The 16,337-nt window shown below is 40.3% G+C and overlaps 1 long non-coding RNA gene across 1 annotated transcript; it reads right to left on the minus strand.

The window, feature by feature from the left end:
• Positions 1 to 10,919: 10,919 nt before the first annotated feature.
• Positions 10,920 to 13,766, minus strand: LOC122462081. Its single transcript, XR_006284424.1, has 2 exons — positions 13,629 to 13,766; positions 10,920 to 11,603 (listed from the first exon to the last, which is right to left on the minus strand). It is a non-coding gene; the product is annotated as an uncharacterized LOC122462081 (long non-coding RNA).
• Between the last annotated feature and the right edge of the window lie 2,571 nt (positions 13,767 to 16,337).

The following is a 16,337-nucleotide window of genomic DNA, read 5'->3' on the forward strand; positions in this document are numbered from 1 at the left end:
GCTGTAGAACAAGGGACAGAGAATGCTAGTTCTGCATATAATGCCCCTTGGGAAAAGCACAGTTCTGTTAATTTATTGGTGGCAGTCAGAGAACAGTTGTCAAAGTGCCTGGAAGCAGACCAGCAGCCTGTTGACTTAATTATGCCAGACAACAGAGCCAACATTTTAAAGCTGTGAAAGATGGCAATTTTTCACACTCCTCCCTCCCCCATCTCCTCCCACTGCCAGAATCAACTCATATAAGTCATTCAAAACATTAAATATAGCAATCAGCATTACGCCCTGTCTCAAAAACAAAACACAAAAAACCACAAAACAACCCCCCCCCCTCCAAAAAAACCAAAACCTCATCTTTATAATTACTTCACCAAATAGTATCTTTTCTGGTAGAATTCAGGGCTAAAAACCAAAATCCTACCAGGTCAGCAGCTAATTCACAGCCAATTAAAATAACAGACATGCTGCACTGTGCCACCTTTTGGAGCTCACATCCTGGCCATTTCAGTAATACAGGAGCAGGGTGGTAAACACTGTCTATCAAATAAAATAGAAAACATAGCACACATATTCCTGTCCAGTCCTAAAATGTTGTTTAAGATTCTCTTTGTCTAGCCAAATATGAATAATAAAATTCCAGGATTGTCATTCTGTCTGTGTGTCACTCTGAAGCCCAGAATGTCTGTTGAGTCTGTGTGAAGCAATGGAAACAGCCACAAGTATGACTCAGAGCTCTTTTTGTTCAGAATGTCACCAGGTTGAATCCTCATTGGGATTCACAGCATGTTACCATCCAATTTTTACGTTCTCAGACATGTTGACTTTATGAATTACATCCAGCTACTGCACAGACTTTCAGCTACAGCTGAAAAGGACCTGGGGATTACAGTGGATGAGAAGCTGGATGTGAGTCAGCAGTGTGCCCTTGTTGCCAAGAAGGCTAACGGCATATTGGGCTGCATTAGTAGGAACGTTGCCAGCAGATAGGGGGAAGTGATTATTCCCTTCTATTCGGCACTGGTGAGGCCACATCTGGAATATTGCATCCAGTTTTGGGTCACCCACTACAGAAAGGATGTGGACAAATTGGAGAGAGTCCCGCAGAGGGCAGTGAAAATGATCAGGGGGCTGGGGCACGTGACTTATGAGGAGAGGCTGAGGGAACTGGGCTTGTTTAGTCTGCAGAAGAGAAGAGTGAGGGGAGATTTGATAGCAGCCTTCAGCTACCTGAAGGGGGATTCCAAAGAGGATGGAGCTCAGCTGTTCTCAGTGGTGGCAGATGACAGAACAAGGAGCAGTGGTCTCAAGTTGCAGTGGAGGAGGTCTAGGTTGGATATTAGGAAACACTATTTCACTAGGAGGGTGGTGAAGCACTGGAATGGGTTACCTGGAGAGGTGGTGGAATCTCCATCCTTAGAGGTTTTTAAGGTCCAGCTTGACAGATCCCATGCTGGGATGATTTAGTGGTGTTGGTCCTGCTTTGAGCAGGGGGTTGGACTAGATGACCTCCTGAGGTCTCTTCCAACCCTAATCTTCTCTAATTCTATGATTCTAAAACATGTATCTATTTCATGCCAAGAGTCCTAGCCCATTGTCATATCACAGGTAACTCAGTCAGTCATCACCTTTACTCTACAGCTGTATGCAACAATTCCATTGCTTGTGTAAGGGAAACTTCACAGATGGAGCTAGACTCACAAATGGACTTAGGCACCTAACTGCTACTTTATTCATCTAAATCCCAGAATTAAGCCCTACTGGGATTCACAAAACCCACATTAACGTCCTTGAGCCCTGTAGGTGCCTAAAATTGCAAGGGGCTTAAATTCTTGCAGAGAAAATTCCCTAGCTGTCTACCTTCTGCCTCTAAGCATGCACATTCTAGCCCAAGGAGAGGTGTATGGATGTCTAATCCCCAGAGAGATTGGTGAGCTAGGGAAGATAGGCATTCCTCTGCCTAACTCACCTCTGGAACCCAAACTGATAAGCATGTTCGGACATTGCCTACCAGATTACCAGATCGGTCCCCTATAGGTCAGCTTACACTAAATGGCAAGATGTGATGGGAGGAGGCCATCCCTCATAACTTTTTGCCCAATAGTTAGATTGTGGGAAACCACCAGTTCAAGTCCCCCCTCCACCAGAGTGGGAGAAGGGTTTTAAATGGGGCATTACTACCTCACAGGTGAGTGACCTAACAACTGAGCTATGGGATATTGCAATGTGGGACTCATTCAGTTTCTTCTGTTGAAGCTGTTGCTCCCTCTGCATCGCCATGCCTAAATTTCCCCACATTGGATTACTTGGCCCAATGGCAACAGTTCTCCAAGGTCAGTCATCACTTGGATTTGCAGTCTGTTACCATCCATTTTTTAAAAGTTCTCATCCGTTTTTGGCTTTTTTTTTCTGCACAACTTCATGACAGCACGGCCTTTCAGCTACTAGTTTTTAATAATGGCTTCTAAATATGTATCCGCAAGTTTGCATGGACAACCCTTTGCACATGGAAAAGACAAAGGTCCTGATCCCGGAGCCTTTATGTGAGTGGACTCACAGATTTAATAAGAACGCTGATGTGTGTATGCCTGCAGTATCAAGTGGATAAGGCTTAAGTGGAATTAAGTTGTGTGTAAACCTGTACAGGTCTTCTCTGAAGAGCGCTGTTTCCCCTTAACTGATTTGCAGATGCAAATATCATTTGTATGCACATTATATTTTGCAGGATAACTGACAACATATAGAGAATTGTGTGTACAAAATGAAACACCATTTTCTGAAAATGTGGCCCTTAAAATCTGATCTTGCGTCCTTTGGCTCACTGGCTTCAAGATCGTTTTATTTGTTTTTTATTGTTGATTCTTTCAATGATACTGGTATATGTTAGAATCCTATTCTTCAGAGGAATTCCAGACTTTTCTACACATCTTTAAGGTATTATTCTTCAGACACCATATATAAAATGGATACCCTGAACATGGCTTCTAGAAAGAGTATTCTACCTCATGTATTTTAACATGGAATTTAAATATAGTTAAGTGAAAAATCCAAATATACAAGTAAATTTACTATTTGATCAAAAATAATAATTTTATCATATTTCTAAATATGGCTCCATCAAGTTATTCATGGTTCTGCTCTGAGCTAAATACATAAAACATTAATAAAACTATATAAAATAAGCAATAATATGCTCTTATATAGTGCTTTTCATCTGTACATCACAAAGCACTTTACAAAGATAGGTATAAGAACCTAAGGACTATATAAAAGGCTAATCCCATTTTAGGATGCATCAGGCAATGTATTTCCAGTAGAGATAGGTAAGTGTTAATAACATTATACAAGGGACTGGTGAGGCTTCATGTGGAATATTGTGTGCAGTGCTGGTTTCCCATGTTTAAGAAAGATTAATTCAAATGGGAAAACGCGAAGAGAAGGGCAACTAGGATGTTTCAAGGAATTAAGAGTTTGGCTTGTTTATCCTGACTAAAAGAAGGCTGAGGGAAGATATGATTGCTCTCTATAAATGCGTCAGATGGATAAATACCAGAGAGGAAGAGAAGTTATTTAAGCTAAGCGCCAATGTGGACACAAGAACAAATGGATATTAACTGGCCATCAACAAATTAGGCTTAATATTAGGCAAAGGTTTCTAACCATCAGAAGAGTGAAGTTCTGGAATAGCCTTCCAAGGGGAGCAGTGGGGACAAAAAACTTAACTGGGTTCAAGATTGATCTTGATAAGTTTATGGAGGGGATGGTATAATGAGACTGCCTACCATGGAATGTGGCCCATCTGCAACTGCTAGCAGCAAATATCGCCAACGGCTAGAGATGGAACAGTAGATGGGGCGGGCTCTGAGTTACTACAGATAATTCTTTCCCAGTGTCTGGCTGGGGGGTCTTGCCCACATGCTCAGGATCTAATTGATCACCATATTTGGGGTTACGAAGGAATTTTCCTACAGGTCAGATTGGCACACACCCTGTAGGGGTTTCACCTTCCTCTGCAGCATGGGATATGGATCACTTTCAGGTTTAAACTAATATAAATGGTAGATTCTCTGTAACTTGAAGTTTTTAAATCACAATTTGAGGACTTCAGTAACTCATCCAGAGGTTATGGATCTATTACAGGAGTGGGTGGATGAGATTCTGTGGCCCGCAATGTGCAGGATGTCAGACTAGATGACCATGATGGTCCCTTCTGACCTTAAAGTCTATATGAATGGCCATACTGAATCAGACCAATGGTCCATCTAGCCCAGTATGTTTCATAGGGAATGAAGAGAACAGGCAATCATTGAGTGATCTATCCGCTGTCATCCACTCCCAGCTTCTGGCAAATAGAGGCTGGGGACAATAGGAGGATGATGTGCCATTGATGGACCTATCCTCCATTACCTTATCTAGTTCTTTTTTTGAACACTAGCAATGAGCTTTACTATCTCCATTTTGCAGATGGGAAAATTTGACACAGAGAGATTAAATAACTTACCCAGTATTTATGGTATGCATGTGGCCCCCATTGTAGTTGTATCTCGGCACTCCATGATCTTTAATGTATTTATCTCCTCAATACCCCTTCAAGGTAGGGAGTAGTATTATCCTGATTTTATAGATGGGTAAACTGAGGCAATGAGAAATAAAAGCTCCAAATTTTAAAAGGTATCTAGGCATTGCTCTGTTCAGCGTTACAAGGCTTGTGATTTAGGTAGTTAAGTCCCATTTTAGGCTCACATGCTGGACAATGGCTGTTAATGGTTAACCACCCAGGAGTTGGTTACTTTCCTTGGCATTGTCTCTGGAGAGCTAGTATCTGGGTGCTTCCAAAACCCACAACATGTTTTAGTGACAAACATACAACACAATTCTCATAATTTCATATGCATTAATGATATACATATTTCGATAGGACAGTGACTTTCAGCAGATCATAACCTTTCCCCGATACCTCACATGTTCTGCTTTGTGTGCAATATCACAATTATATATAAATAAGGAATATGGGGGTTACAGGATGCTCCACCAAGGTATAGAGTGTCACACATTGGACCACCCTTCCTTTTCAGCTTGCCCAAGGTCATACAGTAGGTTAGTAGCAGAGCCAAGAATACAACCCAGGTCTCCTGATTTCCAGTCCTGTGCAGTATTTTAAATATGAGCAACATTAGTTTAAAAACACAGCCAGAAAAGATGTTGAAGGAATGAAGTGGATGCTAGGACGAGCAAACTTGACACTATCATAATAAAACCTCAAGCACTGGGTCAGCCTAAGGTTCAATCAGGGACGGATTTAGGTGATTATTTCATATTTTTCTTTTCTTTTCTTTCTTCTTTATCTTTAAATTATGAAATGTAAGCAATATGAGTGGTTTTCCTAAATTAATTATTTGTGGAATATTTCTACAAACAATTCTGAACCTGCATATCTTATTGCATTGTAAGTGTTCAATATGCAACATTTCAACTGTTTTGATTTTACAACATTTATAATATACAATATTTGAGCTGTTTTGATTTGTTTTGAGGTATGTTACCTCATACCTTCCTGTTTTCTGATAGGCTGAACGTCTCTCTTCAAATCAGGCTTTGGTGCAAAAACTCAGATTTATTAATCTGATTCATTTCTATGCTAATAGTCACCAATATTTGTATAAAAGTCCTGTTTCCAAGAACATTTATCTCAGTAAACTCATTGCTAGAATTCAGTGAAAGGGAAAAGTTGATGCAAACTTGTTACAAAATTCAAACAAATATTTGTATTGTTTTTTGAAGGATTCGCTCAGCTCTAGTTAACATTCTACCATGCTTGGATCTACCAAAATGTTGGCCACCTGTCCCCCTTTGTAAATACAAAGGCACCTCTGGACAGCTGGCCTCATCTACCGTGAATATGAACTGGATCAGAATGATGGGGCTCCATGCTGCTATTTCTCTTTTTCTCTTCTTTATTGCACTATTTTGTGACACCATTTGGGGGGTTGCATGAGATACCATGGATGCAGGTTTCCTGTCTTCCTCTCTGTATCCTGCACAGGCAACAAGGGGCCGATCAGCAGCACTCAGATTTTCATGACACTGTCCATTGACTCAGTGCTGTATTGGTGCATCCTGTTACTTTATTATCGTTATTGCCTTAATCATCCATTAGGTTCAGTAGTGGAACCCCTTAACAAGGGAAAGTGTTTAAGCACAGATTCTGTTGGTAGAATGCTCAATGAATCGGTGATATATATAGACAAACCCCTTCTGGCATTGGTGTTATGGTGTTGTGCTCTGGAGAGATGAATGGGGCTTAAGGCAAATTACCAGACCTAATTCCTTATTTTCATAGCTGCAGTTAGAGAGGGAAAAGTAGGTACAAACTTCTCATTTGGAAAAGTTATACTGGACTTCTCATGGATCCCTAACTTTTATTGTAATCACATTTCCTTTTGGAATGCGTGGGACTCTGATTTGAACATACTTTAAATACTGAAATGTGCAGGGCATAAATGAAAAAAGACAAGAGAAAAATTGAAAATGAGTGCAACACTCTTACTGGTCAGTACTTTTTATGAGTTCTCTTTGCTGATGAAGATGTTTGAATAGGTAGTTTTGATTCCTCCCAGCCCAGTGTACTCTTCTTCTTGAGCCTGTAGTGAAATCTAAATCATGTGTACATGACACCAGTGTCTGTTGCCATGGACATTACTTCACTGAAGGATCAAATAGGAGAAAAAGCCTAATTATACAATTAGTTCTGATAACTAGAAAAATAAGCACCATTTATGGAAAACACATGATACAAGAATGAATTTATGGTTTGTCTGCTCTATAGAGAACATTTTCTCCAGTACAAAACAAAAAAAACAACCTTCCAAGGCCTGATTCCACAAACCCCTGAACACATCCTGGGAAAGTCCTCAATGCTCTCCATTTCAGTTGACTTCACTGGGAGTTGAGGGAGCTCAGTTACTTGCCGGATTGGGCCTTGAGTGTTGACAAGATCTTTATCTAGATGTAAAGTTTCCATCGCCTCCCCCCAGATGATAAAAGGGAAAAGGCAGTGATTAACATTAACATGTCATTCTTTTAATGAAAGCCAAGGCAAAAAAGGCTTATGTCATAAGTAATACAACAAAATGCACTACATCATTTACTCCCACTTATATCCTGAAAACAGATGACTAACTGTAACTGGTAGCAATCAAAGGCATTTGCAAATATTTCCATTTAAAAAAAAACATCTTGGATTTGAAAATATGAACGAGAATTTTTCTACATGTCCATTTTTCTAAATCTACTCATGTATGAAAAATCTATACAGGGCAATCCCTGGATATTAAACTCTTTAAAAATAAAAATGGTTTCAATCTAGACAATTCAGATCTTCATCAGAATTTTGAAGCTTCTGAAGTTACAGGGACTTAGAATTAGGGGTTTTGTTTGGCTACATCTGTGAGACTGAGATAGGCCAGTGGAGAAATAGCATGTCACTAAAGAAAAGGGTTGAGTTGCAGTGAATAAGCAAGACAAAGGAGGACAGAATTCAACAAAACCAACAAATACCATGTCATAGCGGTGAGGAAGCTGCTAGGATTTTGTTGGGTCACCCTCAAAGTTATATAAGTATGACAGAATTATAATTATGTAGTAGTAGAAATAAAGATAGACAAAAGAGTATATAGGTATTGTAAAAAGGTATGAACATCAGTTCCATGCTGTTGAATTTCACTCTGTAACAAATGCAAGGCCAAAGTGCTAATTATTTCAGGCTGGTACAGGCCAAAGAGTCTGTGCTGGCAAGTGATAAGAACTTTGAGGAAACAATGCTGTTCTTTAAAACAACACCCTGATGCTCTTCCCCTGCGGGGGCCCCTTGTCATGCCTATGTAAATCTTGGTATCCAAAGAGAGAAAAATAGATAGTGGGATAAAACTTGTTAAATGAATCAAGAGTCATAGATTGTGTTGTTAAGTAAAAGAATGAATGATGAGTGCATGGAATTGAGAGCCTGAAGCAGGGAAATAATTGGTTAGTAAATAGTGCCAGCCTAATCCTAAGAATTTCAACCTTGATATCGATGGGCCGAAGAATATGCAAAGTGGAGATAACTGCATGATCCCCGGAAGGCGAACAGGAATCCACCCAAAAAGCATCAAGGAAGAACAAGAAGATAACACCTAGCCATCATGGAGCCATCATGGATGTACCACCTGCTGATTGAGCTGATTGATGGTCATCTCAGTTGTAAATTCAGCATGATGAAGCAACTTCCATAGACTTGTATTGAACCAGAGACCTATAAAAATTGGGTCCAGGGATGTGTTCTTTGAGTCTGGTTCTACGACCACCCTCCAGGAGTATCAGATGCGCATCTGACAACGACTCGGCTCCACTCTCGTGTCCAGGCCACCTGGCCAGTGACTTGGCACGAGCAACATCTAGGCTGGTAACTATAACAACCTTTATGTAGAACCTGTGTGTAAATGTCTGTGTGTGTGAATGGATCTATATAGAAATTGCATATGGGAATATTTTGTTGTATTTACAATAAACGTGGCAATTTGCCTTGTCCCTCTTACAAGATCCTGTTGGTATCATTTTTATTAGTATAACAATTTCTGTCCTAGACTGGGTTCTGGTGGGTACAGGCAGGAGGAAAAGTTACTAATGGATTTGTAGAATTGAGGCTAAGGGGTAATGTGAAGTATTAATTAGTGTGGTTTGGGGACAGTGGTAGTGACTTTGAAGGCTAGCTGCTGCTGGCAGCTGGGGGCTTTTGTAATCTACAAGAAAGCGCAGTAGACACTGGATAAAACAAAGGTAAAACTTCAAGAAAAAAAAGTGGAAAAGTTTATAATCACCCTCCTTGACTGAGAGGGTTTGCCTGCTATTTATTACTTGGGTTCACAATCTGGAGGTCATTTGGGATACTCTTTTGCTTCTGGAGGCCAGGTAGAAGGAGACCAAGAACACACTCCCTCCCTCCACCGCCCCATCTGCACTTGTCAAGGAGGCGGCTTTTGTCTTCAGTATCTATAGCTTTGTTACCTCAAGACTGGATTATTACAATGCCCTTGTACTGGAGTTACACTTGAAGATTACTCACACTTCTAGTAGACACATCCTGCAGCAGCTGATTACTTAGCAATGCTTTTCACAGGTTTTGAAATTCGGTCCTGTGCAGAGGACCACCACAGACTATGAAATACTTAAGCTTTACACTGAGGAATTAAATGGGACTTAAGTGTCGCATAGGCCTTGCGCGGTCCTCTGCCCATAGATGAGTATCACCTAGGAACAATATTATATTTGTGCTGCAAAGATTATGCTAGCATTATTCAGGGCATTAACAGCATGTTATGGTTTGAGTACTGCACAACTGATTCTGCATCTGTCCTAGTGTCTTACCTCAATAGCTGAGAACTAGGACATTCAAGATGACAGTCCTTAATATATCCCCGAGTTCTGGGCATTGCTAGTAGGTGGACATCAACTGTGGAATTTGTTTCTCCCTTTGGTCTTATTGAAGCTGAGGGGGTTTGGTTGTTGTTGATTTTATTTTCAGGGGACTCCCGAAGACCTGTCTATTTTCCTAGGCTGTCTCTCAGGGAAGGAGTGATTGGAGGTGAAATAATGTGCCACTCCATCCATATTTCATTACTTGGAATATTATTCAGTTCACTTCTTGGTGCCCCGGCATCTTTGAAAATACTATATCTTTATCACTTGTAATTTCGCGTCTCTTTTCCTCCATGTTTGGTTTACTATAATGTGGCTGAGATGCTTAAAAGAAGAAAATGGGCAAGGGAGCTTTTTTCCCCCCCAAACTGCTACATAATTTAAAAATCTCAGACAGTGGACCTTTTTTCTCTAGATGTGCTACACTACAGATCAGTTCACGGTCTATTGAGGTATCTCTGATGCGTCATATGATGATATCTCAGCCATTGGCCAGCTAGACAATAGTTTTCTGTACTATAGATGGGCCAGAGTACTAAATTATTTTATATTACTTGACTGTCTGTCTCTTACAATTAGATTATATTTGTTCTGAACAACAGTTGATTCTGACTGGACAATAATATCGATTTGGTTTGAATTTGAATTTTGGTTTGAACTTGAACTCACACAAACTAGTTTGAACTATAAAACTGATGAGTGATATTATATTGGTATAAAAATGGTTATAGAATTATTTCAGTATGATCCATAATGTTTTCTAAGTTGTGACGACGAATGCATTCAAACCTGCCAACTTCCTGATGCCTCAATTTATCTGACTAAGTAATTTCTCTAACATACTAGTGAAGCCTTCAAATCACTGCTCATTGGTACCACACTAGATAAGATGCTGGAATGAATTCCAGCAATATTTGACTGAACATCATTGGTTAAATTCATCCCTGATTTCAGAGCTCTACTAGGGATGGATTTGGAACCACATGATTTAAATTTACCTACACCAATAGGAATTTAGATTTTTTAAAAAACATGACTAATTTATGTTTCATTACCAGTGTCCCCTTTGATAATATTATTATATTATAATTATTTATATAGCAGTAGCACCTAAGGATCCGACTCATGGGTCAGGCCCCCTATACAAACATCTAACCCCAGAGAGTGTACCTACCCCAAAGAGCTTACAATTTAAGTAAGCATAATATCAGCAAGCCACAAAAAAGAAGCATACAAAAATCTTTAGAGCAATGGGCTGAGCACACTAGAATATACGTCTCCCTCAGGTGATTGAAGTGATAGGAAGACAGGTGATGAGGGCTCAGAGAATTGCGGAAGATGTGAGAGAGAGAGAGAGAGAGAGAGAGAGAGAGAGAGAGAGAGAGAAGGACCATGATGGAAAAACACTTGAAAATGTGTATTGATCATTGATACCTGCTTCTTTATAACACTGAGAACATACTGTAAGAATATTCAGAAAATAAGAAAAAAGTCACACATTTAATCCCATGCATTCTGGATCTAGGATACATAGAGTGAGTAATCAACGTCATTTTCATAAACCTCCATCTAATTATGCAAAAACACATTTTAATAGATCTTGATGTGTTATATTCCTTTCACTAAGCTGCAGTACAGATGTTCTTGTTAACTTTCAATAAAATAGCAAAAGGTTTGCTAATTTGTTGCTGTAATATTCCCTTTTTTTCCAGATACAGCCTAAAATTATTGCTTCAGTGTGTACATGAAATGCTCATTCTCATCACTTGTGGATAGCTGATCTGAAACAAATATAATGAGCTTTCAGCTCATTAAATCTCTAGCTGTCTATCCTGCAATGTCCCTGAGGTTTCACAATGTGAACCTAGTGCTTTCAGTAGAAAGTGGATGCACAACAAGCTATACTAATAATTCCAGGTTTTTTGAGACCCAGTGATGGCAGATGGGTGTGCCAGATGTGTAGTCAGCAAAGGTTAATTGTGTTTAACAAAAGCAGATGACTATACGAAAGGGTCAGCAAGCACCAAACACACCACAGTACTGATGCTGAAGTCTGATGTTGGGATCCTGATAAAGTTTCAGTTACAAAACAGTCTGTTTCCAGAGGGTTCTTTGAACTGAAGTTCAAATGTCTTTCCCTGGACATCCCTTGGGGCCTAATAGAGCACAGAGATATATTTTAGTTTGAGTTTATTAACAGTATTGAAGCTTTTAGTAAAAAAACCAATAGCAATGCTGCTAACTTATATTCTTTTTCACAAGTGTCTCACTATTTGGTAAAGAAAAGGAGGACTTGTGGCACCTTAGAGACTAACACATGTATTTGAGCATAAGCTTTAGTGAGCTACAGCTGTGTTGTTCTTAAAGCCCTAGTTCCCAGAGTCATTTGTTTATGTGAGAACCTCAAGTTTTCATTTTTAACAAGGACATTTCTGTCCTTTAGATTTGAAAAGAAAAGCCTAAAATAAGACTCTTAAAGACTCCAAAACCAGAAGACAAATGAAAAGAAACCCAAATTATTTTAAACATTCCATGTTTTGTGGGGCTTAATTCATTATTTTTTAACACTTGGGGCTGGCCATACAGCACTAGTAAAAACAAAGGAATCTAAGGAATGAGTTTAGGGAATTGGTGAGCGGGGATGGAGAGGAGCATGGAACTTGCTAGCCTAACTAGGCATTGGGTCCAGGACTGTGCAATAGGGACAAGTAAGTCCCACTGCCAAGCCCTGACCACAGTTAAACTATACCTCAGCCATGTAATTCTCCACATCCTTGATCCTCCATATGACCCTTCTGCTCCTCATGTCCACCTGTCTGGTCTTACTCTATGTTCAATTTGGAGTCTGGTTCGGTGGTCAGGTTGGGTTCTGCAGCTGCATAATTGCAAAATATACTGACCGCTTTGTATAGCTACACACTTACTAGTAAAGCACTAAGTGGGAAAGTATGAGGCCAGAGCTAAAGCTGAATGTGAGGAATTGGATGTGTGCCATGTAATCGGTTATATGTTAGAAGCTGTGCTGTGATGCCAAGGAGTCCATGGGTATGTCTATACAGCAGCTGGTAGGTGTAATTCTCAGCTTGGGTGGACATACATGCACTAGCTCTTGCCTAATATAGCAGTGTGGCCATGGAAGTACAGGTGGCAGCTTGGGTGAGCCACTGACCCAGGTATCCTGGGGTGAGGTGGCATTGTATTTGGGCAGCTAGTCCATGCCACCATCTGTGTAGATGCAGCTAATTTTAGCACTGCTAATTTTAGCACTAGAGCTCAGGCAGAGTTAGTGAGTGTAGGTCTAGCCAAGTTGGGAATTAAATTTTCTAGCTGCTGTGTAGATGTTCCCTTAGAGTGTTTGGCTCTTATGATGTTTGGGTAGTAAGGGATATGAGCTGAGGTTGCTTTGACTATGACTGCTTGCTTAACTGGTGATTTCCTGGATTTTTAGTGATTGTATTAATATGAAATGCATTTGAGCAACCTAATTCTAAGGGCATGTCTTCATGGCCCTGCAGTTCAGACTACCGGGATATAAATTTGCAGACTTCAACTGTGTGTTACACTGTAACTGCCCTGTGCAAACCCTGCGAGTGTAAACTAAAAGGTACCTAATTCCTATTAGACTATATTAGCATGAGCTAGGTACTTTTTTGTTTGTGCTTGCAGGGTTTACCTGAGAGCAGTTACAGAGCAGCACACTAGTATCTGCTGCAATTTACATCCCCATACACTTTGTAGACAAGCCATAACTTAACAGTTTTAAAGCTGAAACATATCGAAAATTTAATCTCATATGCTGTCATTCTAGTAATATACATGATTATTTAATTCCTTTATTTTAAAAAGAAAAGATTTCCTACTTCTGTGGTGATCAGTTTCATGAGTTTAAAATACATCTATTGTTTGTTTGTTTATTTATTTGTATTACCATAGCGCCTAGAGCAAAGTTTGATTAGCTAAATTATCTGTCTTCTTTACCAGTGAGAACATTTGAATATCGTAGCTTACTCCAGTTAATTGATAATGAGAACACATCATAATAATCTGAAGCTAGCAAACAAACTATGATACCAAAGTCATAGCTAATGACAGTTACTCTCATTAACAGAAATAGAACCAAATCAAATAGAAACATCTTTAATTCCTCACTCCTAAACTTTATTTGGAATCTAAATATATACCTGTGAGGTGTGAATTGATGACAGCATGGAAGGAGCATTTCCTGTGATGGAATAAGCCTGGCAAATATAGAAAATTCCATTGCCTGCATTTATCTTTGTAGTCCTTGCTTCCCAGATAGCATAAAGGAAATAGCCTGCTGTAAGAAATACAGAATAGTTAAAAATATAAGTAAGGTAATTGAAGTGAATAGCAACTGCTGAACAAATATCACTTTAAAAAATCCCACAAGACAGTGTCCAAGAATCTTTTGCTTTGTAGCTGACTACACTGTAAATACCACTATCATATTCTTTGGATAGCTGCACATTTATCAGTTACATGGATAAACCTAATGGCTGGCCTTTCTCTGTTGTTAGTGCACTACACGACCACAACAAACAACTGGGTTCTCTTTCCTGGTTCAGTTTTTACTTGCACAGACAGGAGCACAACAGAAGCTGGGAGCACAAAGTCCCGTTCTGAGCAACATAAACCCCTGGGCAAACTATTCACAACTGTCCATTTAAAAAAAATTAGCCCAATTTTCTCTTAAATATCCACATTTATGAACGTGCTCATTATTTCAAATGATTTGATGGCTGATGTGTGGGCATATTTTAGCTGATGGGTGGCTTATAACTACAAGGTTAAAAATGATGAGCAGAACAGGCCCATACATAGGGCAAGCTGATCCTGAATTAATGAAATTGCTGTTGGGGTGCCACAGTTATTTTTGACTAGTAGCAGGAGGGAGAGCAGAGAGGGGAGCAGTCAGATAAGCACCTTATCTGCATGTTGAAGATCCCACTTAAACCCTTGTCTCCTGGGATGTGCGCACTCTGCTCTCATGCCCCCCACCTTTTTATTTTCCTTGCACTAAACAATGGACTAGGAGTGCTAGTCCTTGAGACTTGCTTTCCCTCAGAGCAAAGGATTATGCCTACTGATTAAATGTGCAATAGCACTGTGATTCCTGCTGTACAGCGTGTAAGGAAGAGCAGGATCAAGGGCTCGATGTTAGCTACAATGTCCATTTATAATAGAAAGCTAGTCCTAATAAAAGATACTGAAATACTGAAAAAACAAACCAAAACATAACATTGGCATCTCTGGGTAATATACACTGAGCTCACTTGCTGCTTCCTCTCAAACACAGCTACACACCCACTGATTCCGGGAAACTTTCCAGCTATGGTGATCTCAGAATGTGGTGTATTCACTGTTGGGCTGCTACCACAATGGGTTGGTAAAGATTTAGCAGAGAAAGGGAAAGTAAAGAGGAGGGAAAGAAACAAAGAGAGACAGAGGGCTGGAGGTGGTCAGAAGATTGAAGGTGGGGACAGCAATGAGTGAGGTTTGCAAGGAGAGAGACAACACTAATGGGAGGGAGCAGGGAGAGGAGAATGAAGGAATCTGGTACAGAGCAATATAGGACCTCCTTTTCCTCTCACTTATACCAATGTAACACAACTGGTTTATGTGGAGCTACTCTGTTTAAATGCTGATTTGACTTACAGGAAGACTCACCCCAAACCAATAGACATTCAGTCACTTTCTGTTCAGCATCCTTCCTTTCTGGCTGCCACTTCCTGCTCCTAGATCATCCTTTCAGCTTTCCACCTAGAACATTCTTTTTCTTCCCAAATGGGTGGCTTTCCTGACCTGATCTCCAAACCATTTCTGCTCAATACCTCTTCCAACTCAATATGTTCCAAAGTTCCCTCCCCAAACACAAGTTTCCCTTTCTTTCTCCCTCCTACTTCCCAGCTGCCTTTGCTTCACCCAGAATTCACTGCCCAAGAGGCAGATAGGCCCAGGATGCCCACCAGATGGCCTGGCCCCTTCTAAAGTGGTCTCTCTGTTAAACTTGAGGGAGAGAGAGGTCTTTTTGTTGTTCTCTGGAGCTCCCTTTCTCCTAGGCTTTACCAGCAGGCTGACAGTCTCATTTAAGTGCTGGCGAAAACATCCCAGAACTCACAGTGATCATCAATACTTCAAAGGAAGATACCCCAGCCTGTTCCTGAGGCATGCCAAGATTTAACCCAGGGTTTCCATCAGTCCTCCCCTTCCTTTCCATTCTCCTTCCCCTTCTTGTTTCCATCCCATTTTTATTCCCATTGCAATGGCAGACCCAACCCTCTTCAATTGCTAATCCTTCCCTGCACAAGTATCTATGTAAAACTTAAACAAAGATGCTGACACACTGCCATTAATTTTATTTATTATTGTATTGTGGTAGCACCTAGAAGCCCCAGAGGTCAGGTTGTCCTTGTACTAGGCACTGTACACACAGAGATCAAAAAGATGGTTTCTACCCCAAAGAGTCTAAAGCTATATCTACACTTTTGCTTAAGTCAGCAAAATTTATGTCCCTCAGGGATATGAATATTCCACCGCCCTGAGCAACAAATTATGCCAGCATAAGTGGTATTGTGCACAGCGCTATGTCAGAGGGAGCGCTCTCTCCCGTCGGAAGAGAGCAGATACACGAGTGATCTTACAGAGGTGCAGCTGCATTGGTACAGCTGCACCACTGTAAGCTCTCTAGTGAAAACATAGCCTAAGTCACTGCATATGGCCAATATATGCCTGGTCTGAGAACCACCCAATCCATCATTATCTTTAAACAAAAGTTCCCTTATCTAATCCCTCTCCTCCCTTCACATCCATTTATGTGCCTGTATCCACACCTCCGCTTAATAGAAGTTGATTGTTTAATTAACCTTCCA

The sequence above is a fragment of the Chelonia mydas genome, chromosome 1 (genome assembly GCF_015237465.2).
Source record: "Chelonia mydas isolate rCheMyd1 chromosome 1, rCheMyd1.pri.v2, whole genome shotgun sequence".
Lineage (NCBI taxonomy): Eukaryota > Metazoa > Chordata > Testudines > Cheloniidae > Chelonia > Chelonia mydas.